The sequence below is a fragment of the Cuculus canorus genome, chromosome Z, assembly GCF_017976375.1.
Source record: "Cuculus canorus isolate bCucCan1 chromosome Z, bCucCan1.pri, whole genome shotgun sequence".
NCBI classification, from domain to species: Eukaryota; Metazoa; Chordata; class Aves; order Cuculiformes; family Cuculidae; genus Cuculus; species Cuculus canorus.
Genome location: NC_071441.1, coordinates 588,081 through 603,866, shown reverse-complemented (window position 1 = coordinate 603,866; position 15,786 = coordinate 588,081).

The following is a 15,786-nucleotide window of genomic DNA, read 5'->3' as shown; positions in this document are numbered from 1 at the left end:
TAACTGTGGTGTTCACTGAAATAGTCTCCCCACAAGAAGCACTAAGTCCTTGAGAGACGTTTCAGTAACTGTCACTGAAACTAAACTTTGTCACTTCTAACGGTGTTGAAGAGCACTGGTCCTACTACTGAAATCATAAGCATCTCCTTCAAGTGATACAGTCCAAGAATCACCCAAAACATTACAACAACCTAGTCCTTTCTGAAGAAAGCTTATGCTCCATGCTACCAAGTTCAGCCTTTATGGTTCTTTTTCTTCTGAACTCTCTTTTCTTAGTAATATAACTGAGAAAAATATAAAGCAATCTAATTTGAATCGGTTTTTATACTTTGCCCATCATTGCAGTACTTGAACACTTAGTACTGTCTTGAGAACCGTAGCAGTATCTTATCTACATATAGGATTATGGAATTCCTCATGTAGATACGAATATGCTTCAGAAATCACCCCCATAATTCAGATTCTATCAAAAAACTCTAGCTTTGATTACATCCAAAGTCACTTCATAATTAGCAAACTAAGAAGATGCAATATGCAAGAAAGGTGAAAGTATTGAGATTCAATCCAGTATCAGAATACAGAGCAAGAGGGGTCCTCCCATAGAAACTGGAGCCTATCTCAGGCATTGTTTGATTCACAGGTGCCAAGCTAAGGATGTCTAGCACCCGAGGTGATAAGTCATGCAGGAGGAACAAACCAAGTAGGATGCTTATCTTGTCTAAAACATAGAGGTTCAAGCTATGGACAGTGTGTTCACATCACAACAAAACCGGCTTGCTTCAATGGTAACCCACTGCACAGAGATTCTACTTTTCCATTGGTTTCTCTTGGTGCCATTGCACCTCATAAAAAATAAGAAGAGGGATAATCTGACCGCACCCACTAGAATGACAAGGATTAATTTTTAATTCTTCATCCCCTCACGGAGTTTATTTACGGTAGGCAACTGGTAGAATAAAAAGAACTGCATGCCTTTGATTTTAAAATATCTTTTTGTTCACTCTGTACCGAAGCTTCTTCTCAAGCACAATACATCATTCAGCGAATCACTGAATTTAAAAGAATCTCAGATGCACACAAATTTTTCAAAAAACAGGTGCAACTACCTTTCTTAATTCAACTTTCCCCCTGTCCCTCAAGGGACTGGTGTTGCCCTTCAGGTACCCAGACAATGTCTGAGAATGTCTATGATCTTTAAAATACAAAATCCCAGCTCACCTGTATCTGTATGAGAGCCAATTCTGTATTTTTCCCTAAGCCACAGAAAATGTCAAAATCTGTAAGGCATACTGATGGTCAGAATTAGAGCCCTTACTGCATTATTTATAGACATTAAGCTATGTCACAGCAATTGTCCTATATAAAGTAGCCCAAGAAGCTTTATTTTTAAAGGTCTTCTAGTTGATATTTACACAATAATGATTGTGAAGGAGTAGGTGTGTTCTGCTAGGCAAACCTCTGTAAATCACTTGTTTCTGCAGTTGGCAAGAGCTCTTTACAAACTGTTATGGAAATGTCTGTAAAGTTGTTCCCATCTAGGCAAAAAAAAAAATTTGCATTCTAAGAGGAATTTATTCACTCACATAACCAGACTCTAAAGCTGTAAAAGGCTGTGCTGGATGCTTCTATTGTTCCCAAAGCTGCTGCATGTTTATTGAACTGGCCTTTTGTAGTGGTCAGTGCTAGTCAAATCTGACTTTTTTTAACCAAAAGAACAATTAAATTCCTTAATTAATCTACGTTTAAGATCTATCTTCTCAAGGCTCTTCTCTAAATTCAAGCGACAATATAAAGGCAATAGTCAAGACACACAGCCTTAAAGAAAGCTGCACCAAAGCCTTTGCCTGGCAGGGATTTTGATTCAGCAACAACGAAGATGCGTATCCATCCCTGCCTGTTGATGAGCCACCACAAGATTTCTAAGAAAAGTTCACAGACCTTAACTTCTGTGGAGAAAAGACACAGACTGACAAACTGGATCCTTTCAAGAAACAGGATGTTCTCAGGTAGTTGGAAGGCGTGGGACAGTGCACGCACAGTAAGACGGCAGGATCAGACTTCCAGTACATGGTCTACTCTCCACTGCTTTGCGAAGGTAGCCGCTAATCATTGCTGCTTAGGCAACTCCACAGATACTTGCGGGGCTGCAGAGAAGTTTCGTAGGGAAAGCGCAATAGACCCACCACGCCTGGTGCGGAGCTTCCCTCAGCAGCTGTTGGAGCCTCCTGAGGGTGCTGAGGGAGCTGGCAGAGGCACTTGCCAAGCCACTCTCCAAAATTTATCCGCACTCCTGGTTAACAAGGGATGTCCCAGACAACTGGAAGCTTGCAAGTGTGACACCCAACTGTAAGAAGGGGCAGGAGGTGAATCCAGGGAACTACAAGCCCATCAGCCTGACCTTAGTACTGGGGAAGATTATGGAACAGTTCAGTTCATCTTGAGCGCACTTACCAGGCATGTGCAGGACAACCAGGCGATCAGGCCCAGGCAACAGGCAGGTCCTGCTTGACCAACCTGATCTCCTTCTGTGACCAGGTGACCTATCTAGTGGATGAGGGAAAGGCTGTGGATGTTATCTACCTGGACATCAGTAAAGCCTTTGACATTGTCTCACACAACATTCTCCCAGAGAAACCTGCAGCAAATCAGTTAGATGGGTGTACTCTTAGCTGGGTAAAAAAATGACATCACTTCATTTCCTCTCATCCTATCACTAATCACGTGGGAGAAGCAACAACACTCCAACCTCCTTTCACATGGTTGCAAACAGTGATAAGGTTTCCCCTCAGCCTCCTCTCCTCCAGGCTAAACAATCCCAGTTCCCCAGGAGTAAGAGCGAGAAGCACTCCAAAACAAATTCATTATCCTGGTTGATTGTTTTGGTCAGTTCTGAGTTGTGAAAATCAGACAAAGTGATCTCTTTTATGTTTTTGAGACGTAGGTTGTGATGACAGGCGTACACAAATTCTGCCAACAAAGTTCATTTCCATTTTTCTGGTTTAGTGCTTCATAGCAACCTACAAAAGAGTCCAATAGGCAGTAGGGAAAATAGTGTGCAGAAGAGGAAGATGGTCGTAGTAAACAGGTGTTCAAATATTTGTTCTTTTTTCCCCAGGGTTTTTGTCAACAAACTGCAAATCAAATTCTCATTATTTGATTACAATGTCTTGTATATCATCCTGTATAACTGGTCCTATTGTATTCCTTTAGCAGCCCAGAATACACGTCAATTGCTATTTGCAAGTTTGGAGATACATGCATTTGCTACCTCTTTCCTGAAAGGCTTGAAAAGTAAAAGCAATTTCATGTAGCTTATTAACATTATGTAAATGGCAACATAACTAGCCTTGATTTGCTGCCACTACCTTGGAAATATTTAAACATTATTATTACCTAGCTCAACGTTCTAGTTTTATCTCTGAAATTAATGCTTTTAGGCTCAATTTATGCTTGTCAACAAATAATGATCATAGATGTGAGCTGGTTCATAATCCAGAGGTACTAGGTTACAATGTGTTGCCATGGAAACTGTGTTTTATTGCATTTTCTCTACTTGATTTAAGACATTTGACAATCATAGCAACTGTTTGCCTGTCTTTCCATATCATAAAAAATTCAAAAACACAAACAACCAGTAGGGGACATTCATACAGTTCTTGGACCTCACTATAAAAATAAAAAAGAAATGACAACCTTATATTTAATAGGGACCTTTTGTGAATAGTTTATCCCACAGAATGTCTAGGAGCATTGGAAAATTCAATCAGTGGTTAGTCATCGAATGGACCTGTCTTGCCTGTGGTTCATTTTGTTTATTGCATCATATATCTTTTATGATCACTGGGACTTTAGCCTGAAACAGCATTTTCTTTAACAAGAGCCATGTTTCCTCTCACGTTGTTTATTGCATCTGAAACATTGCTCTTTGAAACCACAGTACATTTTCAATTGAGCAAAGGTCTGTAACGGAATACGGCGTATCTGTGTTTATTCAGGATCTTGAGTAAAAAATATCCCAGTTCATGTAACATTAATCACTTTGCCAGTGTTCAGCTGAGGTCATTGCCACATTCCTAGCAGTATTAAGCCAAGTCAAGATTAATCACGTACACTAAACCCTGCAAGGAAAGCACGTGAAGCAGCTCTGAAATTAGACATTTGGTGAAGGACTAAGAGAGCACTGTAACAAAATATGTTAACAGTGGTGTAGCTAGCTTTCAGAACGATACGAGATTTTTCCTACTGTGTTGTTGTCAGCTCATCTATATTTAAGGCTTTGTTGCCGTCTCCTTCATTCAACCCATTTTTCAGAAGTTTTAAATAAAACCATTAAATTCCTTTCTGTAGGATTGTAGAAGTGATCTCACCGCTCCTTTTCCACTTATTTATATATCTTAAAAATGCATTAATGTATTCTTCTGTAACTCAAACTAAGCTTCTGGGATTTCTAAAAACAAGTAATAGATTCATGCAATACTTTAAGACAGCAATGCCAACAATTAAAGAGTGTTAAAAATCAGTTAATCTTTTCATACTTTCTCTTATTTCTGAATGTTCACACACCTTAGTGCCATAATGCTTTGTACTTCACGCTGATGTTGCTGCAAGTGTAAAAAATGCATTTTACACTACAGTGCTATGCTCTCCATGGTAGACTGTAACAATTGCTTCATCTATTCTTGTAAACTTCTATTGAATGTTTGTTTTTATTATGTTACGCTGTCATAAAAGGATAATTGAAGCACAAATAATTCCCACTGAAAACCCTAAGGAGAAAAAACTGTGGTGACATGAGGTTTACAGTCAGTTATCTCTGTCTTGAGAATATATTGAAGTGTCAAAACAATAGATTGATATGATAAAAAAATTAAGAAACTAGGCAATTCAGCAACAGGAATGGAAACTAAACTGCTGAACTATAAAATTAAAGCAGGCAGATTAACATTATTTTGCCATTCTAGAATGGCCTAGCAATGGTCTGAAATATCAAAAGCTTCAGAAAGTTGCTTCGTACAGCCAACAACCAAAACTTGGTTTTGCCCTGACTGTGGTCATGCAAGGTTGTGGTCTGCAGCCTTATACAGCTCTACAGAGTCACAGAAGTAAATAAAATACACTCTTACACTGTTGTCTCATCAGAGTGCAATAAACCGCTTCTGGCTGGACTGAATATCAAAGGCAGTCCTCTTCTCCCTGGAAAGTACCATACTCCCTACCTGACTTCTGTTATGTGCAGGGGATAGTGCCACCTCAGGGACCAGAAAGGCTGTTCTCTATAGAAAACGTAAGTGGCATCTCATCTTGGTAAAGACCCCTACCCTGAAAAAGACACCTAATGCCAAACTCTACAAGCTTCCGAGAATCATGATGTTTCTGTAAGGGTTCAGACACTAAGTTTTTTACCTCGCTCCCTATGAACTTCCACTGAGCAAGATTGGGCTTTTTGTAGTAGACCAGCACAGAAACCAGTAAGAAGTCTAATGCTTCCCTGCACTTAGAAAAGAATGTTCCTTTTATGGATTGTCAGAAGCAATAGTCACAGCTGAAGCCAGGAGATGCTTCTAGTAGCAAGGAAATTTATGAGACATCTGTTTCATGTGTATTTTCCACGACTTTATGCCAAACTGGTATCTGGAAACAATCTTTATTCAGATCTGGCGTGTACTCTTGATGTTCCCCTATGGAATTAGTCTTTTTCTAGTGCTTGTCTTGAAGGTTTCTCTAACAAGTTCACCTCTTTTGCAGAGGGTTACAACACTGGAGAAAAAGAAGCCTGCTGCCTTCCTGGGACACACTACAGGTGTAGCTTTCGTTGTCTGGATATAGGCTTATATTTCTTGCAGGACTCAGGAATGAATGCTATGGCCTATGACATTCCACTAGTACATAGAATACATATCCTGTGCACCTACTAGAACACCTACTGCCTGTTTTTCTGCAATATCAGGGATTTGGACTTCTTGTACAGTGTCCTTTCCAAACCTTTCCTGGCGCTGTCTTACAAAATGGTTAGGAGTCCAATAATTTCAATTGTGTTCCTAGTTCTGCCACAGACTTCATACATGATACTGGAACTTGCACTTGGCTATACTACTTGTCTATCTGGTAATTTGTCTACTAGCATTTAGGCTTCTGATACATATTCTGAAGAGGTATTTATGAACACCTGTCTAAGAAATAGAAGCACAGAATCACTAGGCAGGAAAAGGGCTTGGAGATCATCAAGCCCAATTGTACCTGTCCACTACTAAATCATATCACGAAGCACTTCATTTACCTGTCTTTTAAATACCTCCAGGGACGGGGACTCAACCACCTCCCTGCGCAGCCTCCCACTGCCTGAGAACTCTTTTGGTGAAGAAAGTTTTCCTGATGTCCAATCTGAATCTCCTCTGGAGCAACTTGAGCCCATTCCCCCTCATCCTATCACCTATCACTTGGGAGAAAAGACCAACACCCACCTTGCTACAATCTCCTTTCAGATAGTTGTAGGCAGCAATAAGGTCTCCCCTCAGCCTCCTTTTCTCTAAGCCAAACAACAAAAAAGAAGCACTACATTTCCTGGGGGCGGGGGGGGGGGGGGGTTTGTGAGGAATTTAACTCTCTGTGGAAAATAAGAGGTAAGAAAACAAAAAAAAAAAAAAGAAGTTTTTGTCCCTCTTTCCTGTCTTTGAGAATATTTGCTTCTAAAAACTTCATTTATGAACGTTCAACTCAGCTGGCAGGGCTTTGCACACCTGGAATATATCAAACTACATATGCCACACTGTCTCTGTAAATCAGAGTTTATCATTGGCTTTATCTGAGTCTAAATTGCAGCAGTACCTGTCTCATTGGCTTTAGGTGATGCCATAGTGTAATGCTGCGTCAGTAGTATTACTGAATTTCAAGTTCCACCACTGTAACAAACTGTCAATGTTTTCCTGAGCCATTTTTTTCTAAATGATGGATTGATTGTATGACTGGTATCCCATTACAGATTTGGAACTAACAGTGAGTCTATGCCGGTCCGAGAAGCAGGGATGCCTCTTAGATGTATTTCTCTGTGATGAACTTTACAGCTGAAAAGACAAAGCAAGTGTGTCAAGAATGCCACTAAAAAGTTCTGGTTTTGTTAAATTCACAGTGAAGAATAAGACTTCCTCTGTGAAAAAAAAAAACCATGAATCTGTTGCTCCATGTCTGCCAGTAAATGCATCCCAGACTGAAGGCCAGTGGAGACATAGCAGGACACAGTCCCCATGAGTGAGTCTGAGACAGGCATGCAATGCTTCAACAAATAAGTAGCTTTCCCAGGAAAGAAGCCAGTGGGCAATGTCGCAAGAAATCAGGTAACTTTATATCGGGTTCCTTATATCTGAAAGAAGTCACTCAGAAATTTACTCTGGGTTTCTAAAATTCCTCAATGACTTCCACTCAACACAAAAATACACAGACTAAGACGAGAAACAGTAACTTTTGCAATTATTTCCTTACTCCCAATTTCTTGCAATTCTGGAACATTCCTCTGTAGCTGATAGCGTGGCCCAGAGTATTCTGTGTGACTCTTCCAAACCATTTGTCTTCCAAACTATTCACTGTCTTCAGCTCAGCTCATCATCTATCACATGTGTTGATCTAACAACCAAACCTCTCTGCTCCGCTAGGAAGGCAGGTTTACTTCCTCCCTTCATTTGCCTGGGATTTCCCATGTCTTTCTGTGAGTCCCTGTTTCAACACCATGATTTCTTTGTTGGTTTTTTTTTTTCTCAGTGAGGAACTTACCGCAAAGTATACTGTTGTGAATTTATAGCACAGTCCTCCTTCTGCACTAAATCTCTCACAGTGCAGATGCTCCAAGGACAGAGACAGAGCGTCTCTTTTTATTGCAGCCATGTCAGAGGAAGTGGTTTCTATCCCTATGTACCAACAGTTTTTATCTGTCCCTCTGAATGAGATGTGTTCACGAGTATGTCTTAGTCCACTCCTGGCAAAACCAGCTGGATTGTTTTATGTTTAAAACGTATTTTTGGCAATTCAGGTGGCAGATCTGGTCATGGCCGTTGGGAGAGCAGTCTCAGATGAGGCAGGTCTCTGTCTTTACGATCTAGTTAGATGAAACGGGATAACCCAAGTTCTTGGCTCACTGCAACTAAAAGAGGCGGTCCTGCTCCGTTTAGTCCTCAGTTTCTTTTCGCTCACTCTCACCCACCCTGTGTGCTGCCAATGACCCCCTTAGAGGTGACACAACTGCCCCTCTGACTGCAGGCTGAGCGGATTCAGCTCACTGAGCCAGCAGCAACCTCACCCCACAAAACAGTCAACAGTTTTTTGTTGGCTTAACAAACTCTAGTGACTCCCTTAGGGGTCAAATGAGTGCTAGAGCTGTGCAATGGAGAGGATGAGACCACACAGCTCGAAGGGCTGGAGAAAAAGTGGGAAAACGGGGCTGAAGAATGGGACTGCCCCTTTTGGCAGCAGCGAGCTGTTAGAGTAGCTCAAGTGTCTCTGGCTGAGCTGCACCCTCACCGCGCACAAAGGATGCCCAGAGGAGAGAGCTCAGTAGTTAGTGTGCTGTAAAGTCACACACCCGCGTACTTTGCAGGGACTTCACTTGATCCACAAGCCTTTTGTTCTGTGTTTGTTCTCCAAATTCCCTCCCTGCAGGCAGGTAAGGGAAGTAGCTTCAGCTAATCTCCTTAGCATACCTATTGTCTGGGTAAAGCACAGCCATTATGTTCCACAAGCCCCCATTGTAACCAGTCTGGGAGACAGAAGACAGCCCGTGTGAGTTGGACACCCATCGGCATTTGGAAGCACAGCAAACCTCCAGGTTTGCGAACCGGGCCTCCTCAGTCTCACCCATTCAGCTGCGGTATGTCAGAGTTCAAATTACCAGACGTTGATTAGGTGGGAGAAAGGTTTGCCAGAAAACTTCTGGCTGAAGGCACGTACCTCGCAGAGCAGAACATCTAGGGCCCCTTATCTAATTAATTCTGTAATTAACAGACATTGCCCAGTTTTGGAGAGATCAGCCTTTTTGTGAGCACAAATAATGCCAGTGGCTGGGACAGAAAACGTTGTTTTCAATTAGATTTTCGGTGACTAGTGTTGACCTTATTCCCTCTAGTAATGACAAGAATATTCTGCTAGAACCAATGGGTTAACAACAATAGAGGCAGTTTCAGGGTACGACTATTAGGCTGTAAACAACCACTGCAGATGAAACAGAGTTAGTTTCCGACTCTGCTGTGACTTTTTTATCACTGTACTCCCATGCCTCTTCCCAGAAGTTACTAAACCTCACCTCTTGCAGTAAGAGCCCTCTCTAACTCCATATGGCCTAAGTGGGTTTAACTGCTTAAACTGTGAGGAAAATACATTTGCTCATTTGTCTCGTTTTGGCTGGAATGGTCTAGGGACTGTTCAGGTCGAGGAGAATATTAGGTACTGTCCCCAGGCAGACGATGAGCAGTACCTCTTCCACTGGCACAGCGATTTGCAGAGCAAATGCCTGTCTGTACTGCTTTAGCCTCCCAGCTGGTCACCCAGTAATGTCTTCAGAGTAAGAAACTTTTAAGGAGCAATTAGATATATATTGGATAAGCCTTTAAAATATAATTTCATTTCAATTATTTGTATCTGCAAAAGGATGTAAATTAGTAATGGCTTATCAAACATTACAGTTGAAGTCATTAAAAAAGACCTCCACAGAATCATAGAATCACTACGTTGGAAAGGACCCACTGGATCGAGTCCAACCATTAAATAGATAATTAAAAAAAATATATATGCCTGTATGTACATATACTCACACACATGCACATACTCAAAAGACTGCAGGAAGAGCTAAAACCAGTTTGGGTTTTTTTGTCTCTCATAACGGCTCACACATGTTGTCCAGCTTGAAAGTTTCCAAGAGAGCTGATTGCCAGCAATTATTTTATATTTTATGGCACATTCTTTCATTCTATATTTGGTTTTGTTCATATGAAGTTCTTAATGCAATACAAAGATTTGTAGAGGGCTGGAATTCCCAGATCCCTCCTGAAAGCTTGTTATCAACAGAGGCTGCTTAAAAGCACTTCCCATAGCTGCTGACTACTCCTGAAATGCATAACAACAAGCTTGGGGAGAGGGGGAAGGGGGAGGAAAAACCTTAAAAACTAAAAAAAAAAAGGACACTAATTTTCCTCATTCTGAGTAGGAGGTATAATGTCTTTATAAAGTAATAATTAAAAGAAAAACAATTACTAGTGGTTTATCTGGACCTTGCAGCTGTACTTCCCCCTTTTGCATTAGCAGAGTGTGTTCTAAGGTTATGAAAAACCATGAAAATTGCATCTTAAGAGGAGTTTTATTCTTTTTCCTAGGATTTGATTGAAACAGACAGCTACATTTTGTGTATATATAATTAGGCAGTAAAATAGGCTTTGAAGGCAGATTTCTGTTTAGTATGTGAGTCACATGCACAACAGTCTTTCATTCAGCAACCAAAGACTGATCTTTTTAATGCCTCCACTCGCTCAACATGTTTTCTGAATGCTACATCTTGCAGGAAAGAAAAAAAAAAGGGGAGGGGGAGAGAGAAAGAAAAAAAAAAGCCCTACCAAACATCTTTTAAGCCATATTTCTTTCTTTCTTTCTTCCTTTCTGTTTTTCCTCATTTCCCCAAATGAAAAACAATCTGAAAAGCCAATCTAGCTAGTCTGTGGTGATTTAACCTTATGACAAACTGATTTTTATCGTCTTTCTTTCCAGATTGTTGTCCAGGGCAGCGCTGAATGCTGCACCAGCTCTAGGCGTATCTAATCCCGCTCATAAAAGGCCATTGTGGTAGTAAAACTGAGACCAATGGCTTTTTCATTCTCCACCTCTCAGCTCTCCAAAGTAATGGCAATGGGGTCTCCTCTTCATGTTTTTCTTTTCAGATGCATACTTTCTCCTTTTAATAAGGCTAAAATAGAGAGAAATAAAAGGAACACAATCACATTTTCCTCAAAGCTCTTTCTATAAATACGTTCTGGAGAACTGAACTTAGGAACAATCATCTGCAATCTGAGTTGTTTTGACATTGTGTGTGAATACAGCAACGTATCCTTGGAAGTTTCTGACCATAATGAAGTATGTGAACACGTTAAAATGTTGGGGAGATAATACTTAGGGCTTCATAATTTGTGGTTAGGGTCACAGTCTGGCACTCTTCCTCACCCTGAAGCCTCAGGAACTAAGGATGTGAACTAAGTAGTGCTCAACAAAGGCACAGTTCTCACACCTAGTCCTTGCAAAGTAGTCATGTTGAAGCCATTGTCCATTTATTTTGTGTACTTGCAATGCGTTCTTGTCAACAATATTTTCCCTGAAAAAGACAAATTATAACCCACATTTTTTACAAAGAACAAGTAAGAAGAGTAGACAGCAAATATTGTCCTGAAAAGTACACTTTCATTTTTTCTCCAAAAGCCTTGACCTCGGTGCTAAATGTTTTCATTAATAATAAGCTAACGGATTATATTTCACAACTAGTTCACCATTATGAACAGCAGTACAAGAGAAAGTTGGTCTGCATTTGATTACAAATCTTTATTTGACCTCAGAGGAATGCTTTTAACCAACAAAATACAGAGTGCTAGATAAAAAGATTTACAGCTAGGAATAGTTCACACAAATTCATTTCTTCAAATAAAAGCAGCGTATTTTAATAGTTTTATTAATATCAATATACTTACAGATATCTTTTAAAATCGCCACTAAAATTAAAACCCAATAACACTGTTTAAAAGCTACAAAACTTCGCTTTGGGCAAAATTCTAACATGTGTTCGAACTCAGAGGGCATCACTATTGTGAATGTAGAATTATAAAAGTGTAACATGAAAGAGCAAAATTTTACAATAAAATTTCTATTATTTATTTCTAAATTTCAAATATCAAGAGAAAGAGAAGAAGTATGTAATCTGAAAAATACTATTCCCTAGTCCAGAGCGTGGAATAATTCAGCAGTGTCCTTGTCTTTTAAGTACAATTTGGAAGTTGTCTGCTGGAAATTCTTGATGATTATGAACTGGAATACACTCTGCCGAAGCATTTCTTCCAGGTCCCTTTACTGTATTTCTATGGGAAGATGCTGGAGAAAAAAATAGCACTTCTGGCTCCAGAACACCACAGAAAACCTCATGCTTCAGGAGAATCTCTGACCATCTCCTAAGGACTCCAGACCTTTTTAACGAGAATTATGAAATTACCTGCACCGTCTTTTTTTTCACATCCTGTGGCAGTTCAGGAGATAAGACAAAAAATTCTGCTGCCATGCCCACTTAAAGGGTTTGAAAGCACAGAGTTTCTTTACAGAAGGCAGATAAGGCTGAGACCTGTGTGTGACTCTTTGGACTGTTTTTTCTCTAGTCGCAAAGAAGAGAGCAGTTTCAGTCCCTGGAAGGTCTGCTTTAATGGTAGTTATTTGCAATACACATGTCCAAATCTAATGCAGATGTTCTTAATCACATTACACTTGATCTCAATATGCTTAACAAACACAGTCCTCGGGGCACTCTGTAAGGTAAGTAATCACTGTTACATGAAATTACAAACGAGCAAGCAGAAGCATTGTAACGAGAAGACCCACAAGATTTCAAAGCCCAGATTGTGCAGAGGGTCACCAGCCAAACACATCACCTCACATCTTGCGTCTGACGTGAACAGTGCCAGCTTGAACTCATGCCACTGCTTTAGAACAGAGACAGAAGTGCTCAGTTCAGATTCCCTAACAGGAAGAATGATCAACCAGTGATGATGGTCATTATTATTATCCTGTATCCTGTATTATCCTCTGTAACACCAGCTAAATTTCGTGGCCCCTCCCGTTGTACAACTCCTAGACGTTGAACCAAGGAGCAAAACAAGACTATTGGCGTATTAACAGAGTACGACATCACTGAAATAGTTTTGAATATTGTATAGAATTTTCTGGATTTTCGGGTGATTTATTAACTTTTGCGGGAAATTCTCACAGACTTACTTTTTCGTGAGTTTATATTCCCTACTGCCAGACTTCCAAATCTACACATTTCTTAGGGTTTTTTTTCTTGTGATTTCCTTCTTCATTTATAAGGATTGTTGTCGTTTTAAATTAAACTTTTGCAATCACAACTATGCAGAAAATACCTAAATGCTAGATGGGTCTTCTCCTCAAACATCAAGAATGCAGTGCTGCAGTATTTTAGGTAACTCCATTGAGAATGTAAACCTTGAAAGTGAGTAATGCCTCATATGATTCAGGTTCCCCTTCCACTAAAAAAAAAAAAAAAAAACCAAAAACAAACCAAAACCAACAAAGAGCTGCATTATTTTTGGTTGAGGAATTAAGAACGTTTTTGTACCCACGCATTTGTTTTAGTTACCGCGTCAAGGCAAGATGGCCAAGTCACAGAGAGAAGTACCATGAACTTCCCAAGGTCATAGTAAGTGTGACACATCTGAGAACAGACACCTCAATTCCTCATTCTCTGCACTAATGAGATCATTCTTCCCATTTTGTATTTACAGTGCCCTTTCTTCTGTCTCACTTTCTTGGTTTCAAACCTCCCTCATTCTTTCCTTCTGTCTTGATCTCTGTCTCCACACACATCTTTTCCAGCAAGTCCCTTCTTGTGCAGTTGAGGGTATGAAGCTCTCTTTCTGCTTCTCTCTTCCTGCTCCAGCACCGCAAAGACAACAACAAGAGAACAAAAAGGACAGTCAGAAAAGCGAGAGGCCATGGTTTCCTGCTCTGGTACATACAGAGAAGTTCTGAGAGACATTCTCGTCACTTATAGGTCCAGTGGCCCACATACTTTGCTTCTTAAAAAGCCTCTTGGCCTGTTGTCAGGATCTCAGGTGTTCATCCTGTCCAAGACCATTTATTTTATCCTTCCACACCTCTGCAGTTCTAAAATTTTCCAGACGTCACCTCCCAAACACATTTTGAATAACTTCTCTGGTGAGTTTTCAGGGTCACTTCTCTTTAAGCTCCTTTCTGTCAAAAATGTAGCAGCATGTCTGCTCACCCCTCCCCCAAAGATGACAGACCGGTTATAACCTTGGCTTCAAAAACTTTCACAGAATCATTCCTCACTTCACCAGACACTACACACTCTTCCCTCTTTGTCATCTTTATCTTACTCCTTGTATGTACTACCAGATCTTATCTCTGACCCATTCCTTCTGATCATCCAGCGTCATGCTTCTTACTCTCCTTTCACATCAGACAACAAGTCCTACACCTCCACTTCTGCTGCAGACTCTTTACATCCCTGCAAATTCCATTTCAAGACTCATCTTCCTTCTCCCTGGCCTATGACTCCTACCCTTCTCTTTAATAAAACAATCCAATCCCATTCACTAAGCCTCAGTTCCATTTCCCCACACTCATTTGTTCTCTCTGAAAATCTCGAGTATGGCAACTGGCCACCGCCCTTTTGCACGTTTTCACCTTAACATTGCTATAATGTAGACGCTGGCTGACTAAAATACTGAATCTGCATCCATCATTTCTATTACAAATTATAATCGACTCTGAACTATTAAGCTATTTTGTATGAAGGAAGCTATAAAAAATACACTGTATAATAGAGTACTAAGCCTATGACAAAAGGCTATAACAGATTTTAAACATATATCGCCTGTTTGTCATCACATACAGTCTATTAAGCAAGAAATGCATGGTTTTAATATTATCCGAATGTTTACACAATGCACTACGTAAATAAATAAGCTGTTGTTTAAATCACTTGGGGAGAAATTGAGTAGCTATACAGTGGATTGAAGGCTGTATTCATGTCTGGGTAAAATGTTTGTAGTTCAAATTCTACAGTAGAACTTCACAGAACTATTAAGTTATGAAATGGAAAGTCTTACTAGGTCATTCAGTCCATTCTAACACCACAATGGAGTCATTCCCCACAGTATTTATTTTTAGTGCTTTTTCCAGCCTAATTCTCAAGCCCCAGGCAATGGGACTTTGGAACTTCCTTTGGGACATCATTTATTTCACTGATGAGCACATTTCACTATTAGGATTTTTTTTTTATATATTTTCATCTGTTGATTTCCTTTTCATCCTGTGCTCTCAGAAAGATAGTTTCTATGCTGCCTACCTTCTACACTTTCTCCCTACCACCAAATAAAGACAGACACACACAGAGTCTTTCATAAATCATTTCCCTCTTGTTGCAGATTGCCAGGCCATTTTTGTTGCTCTTCTATAAACACCACAGCTGTACTTTGTTTCCATATATAACCTGTATTTGTGCATTGAAACATCAGAGACACTGACCTTTAGATTAGTTATCAAACTGAAGCTGCTTGTGAATATAAAGATAAATGTAAAAATCTCCATGGACTGTTCTAAAGAAGAAAAAAACATTGTAAGTGCTGCGTCTTTCCAAAAAAAAAAAAAAAAAAAAAAAAAAAGTAGCATCTAACCTCATTATCTGCCAAGTGTATAATGACTCCTCTGTATGTTTGTATCACTAGTTCCCACACTCCGGTCTATGGATCACTGGCAGCCTGCAATGCTGTAATAAATTATCCACAACTAATCTGCAGAGTCAGTAGTTTGCACACATCAATTAAAAGTTTGTTCATAAGACTGCAGGACAGGCTGTGATAAATTCTGAGGATGTGCTAACCCAAAATTTTCAGATCAATATGGTAATTTCCAATGCTCTGCTTTCAAAGCTGCTGTGAGAAAGCCTTTCTGTGCAAAACCTTGTATGCTAGAGAAATGCCACTCATTGTTTACCTAATTAATCTGGCAAATCAGCCCTCA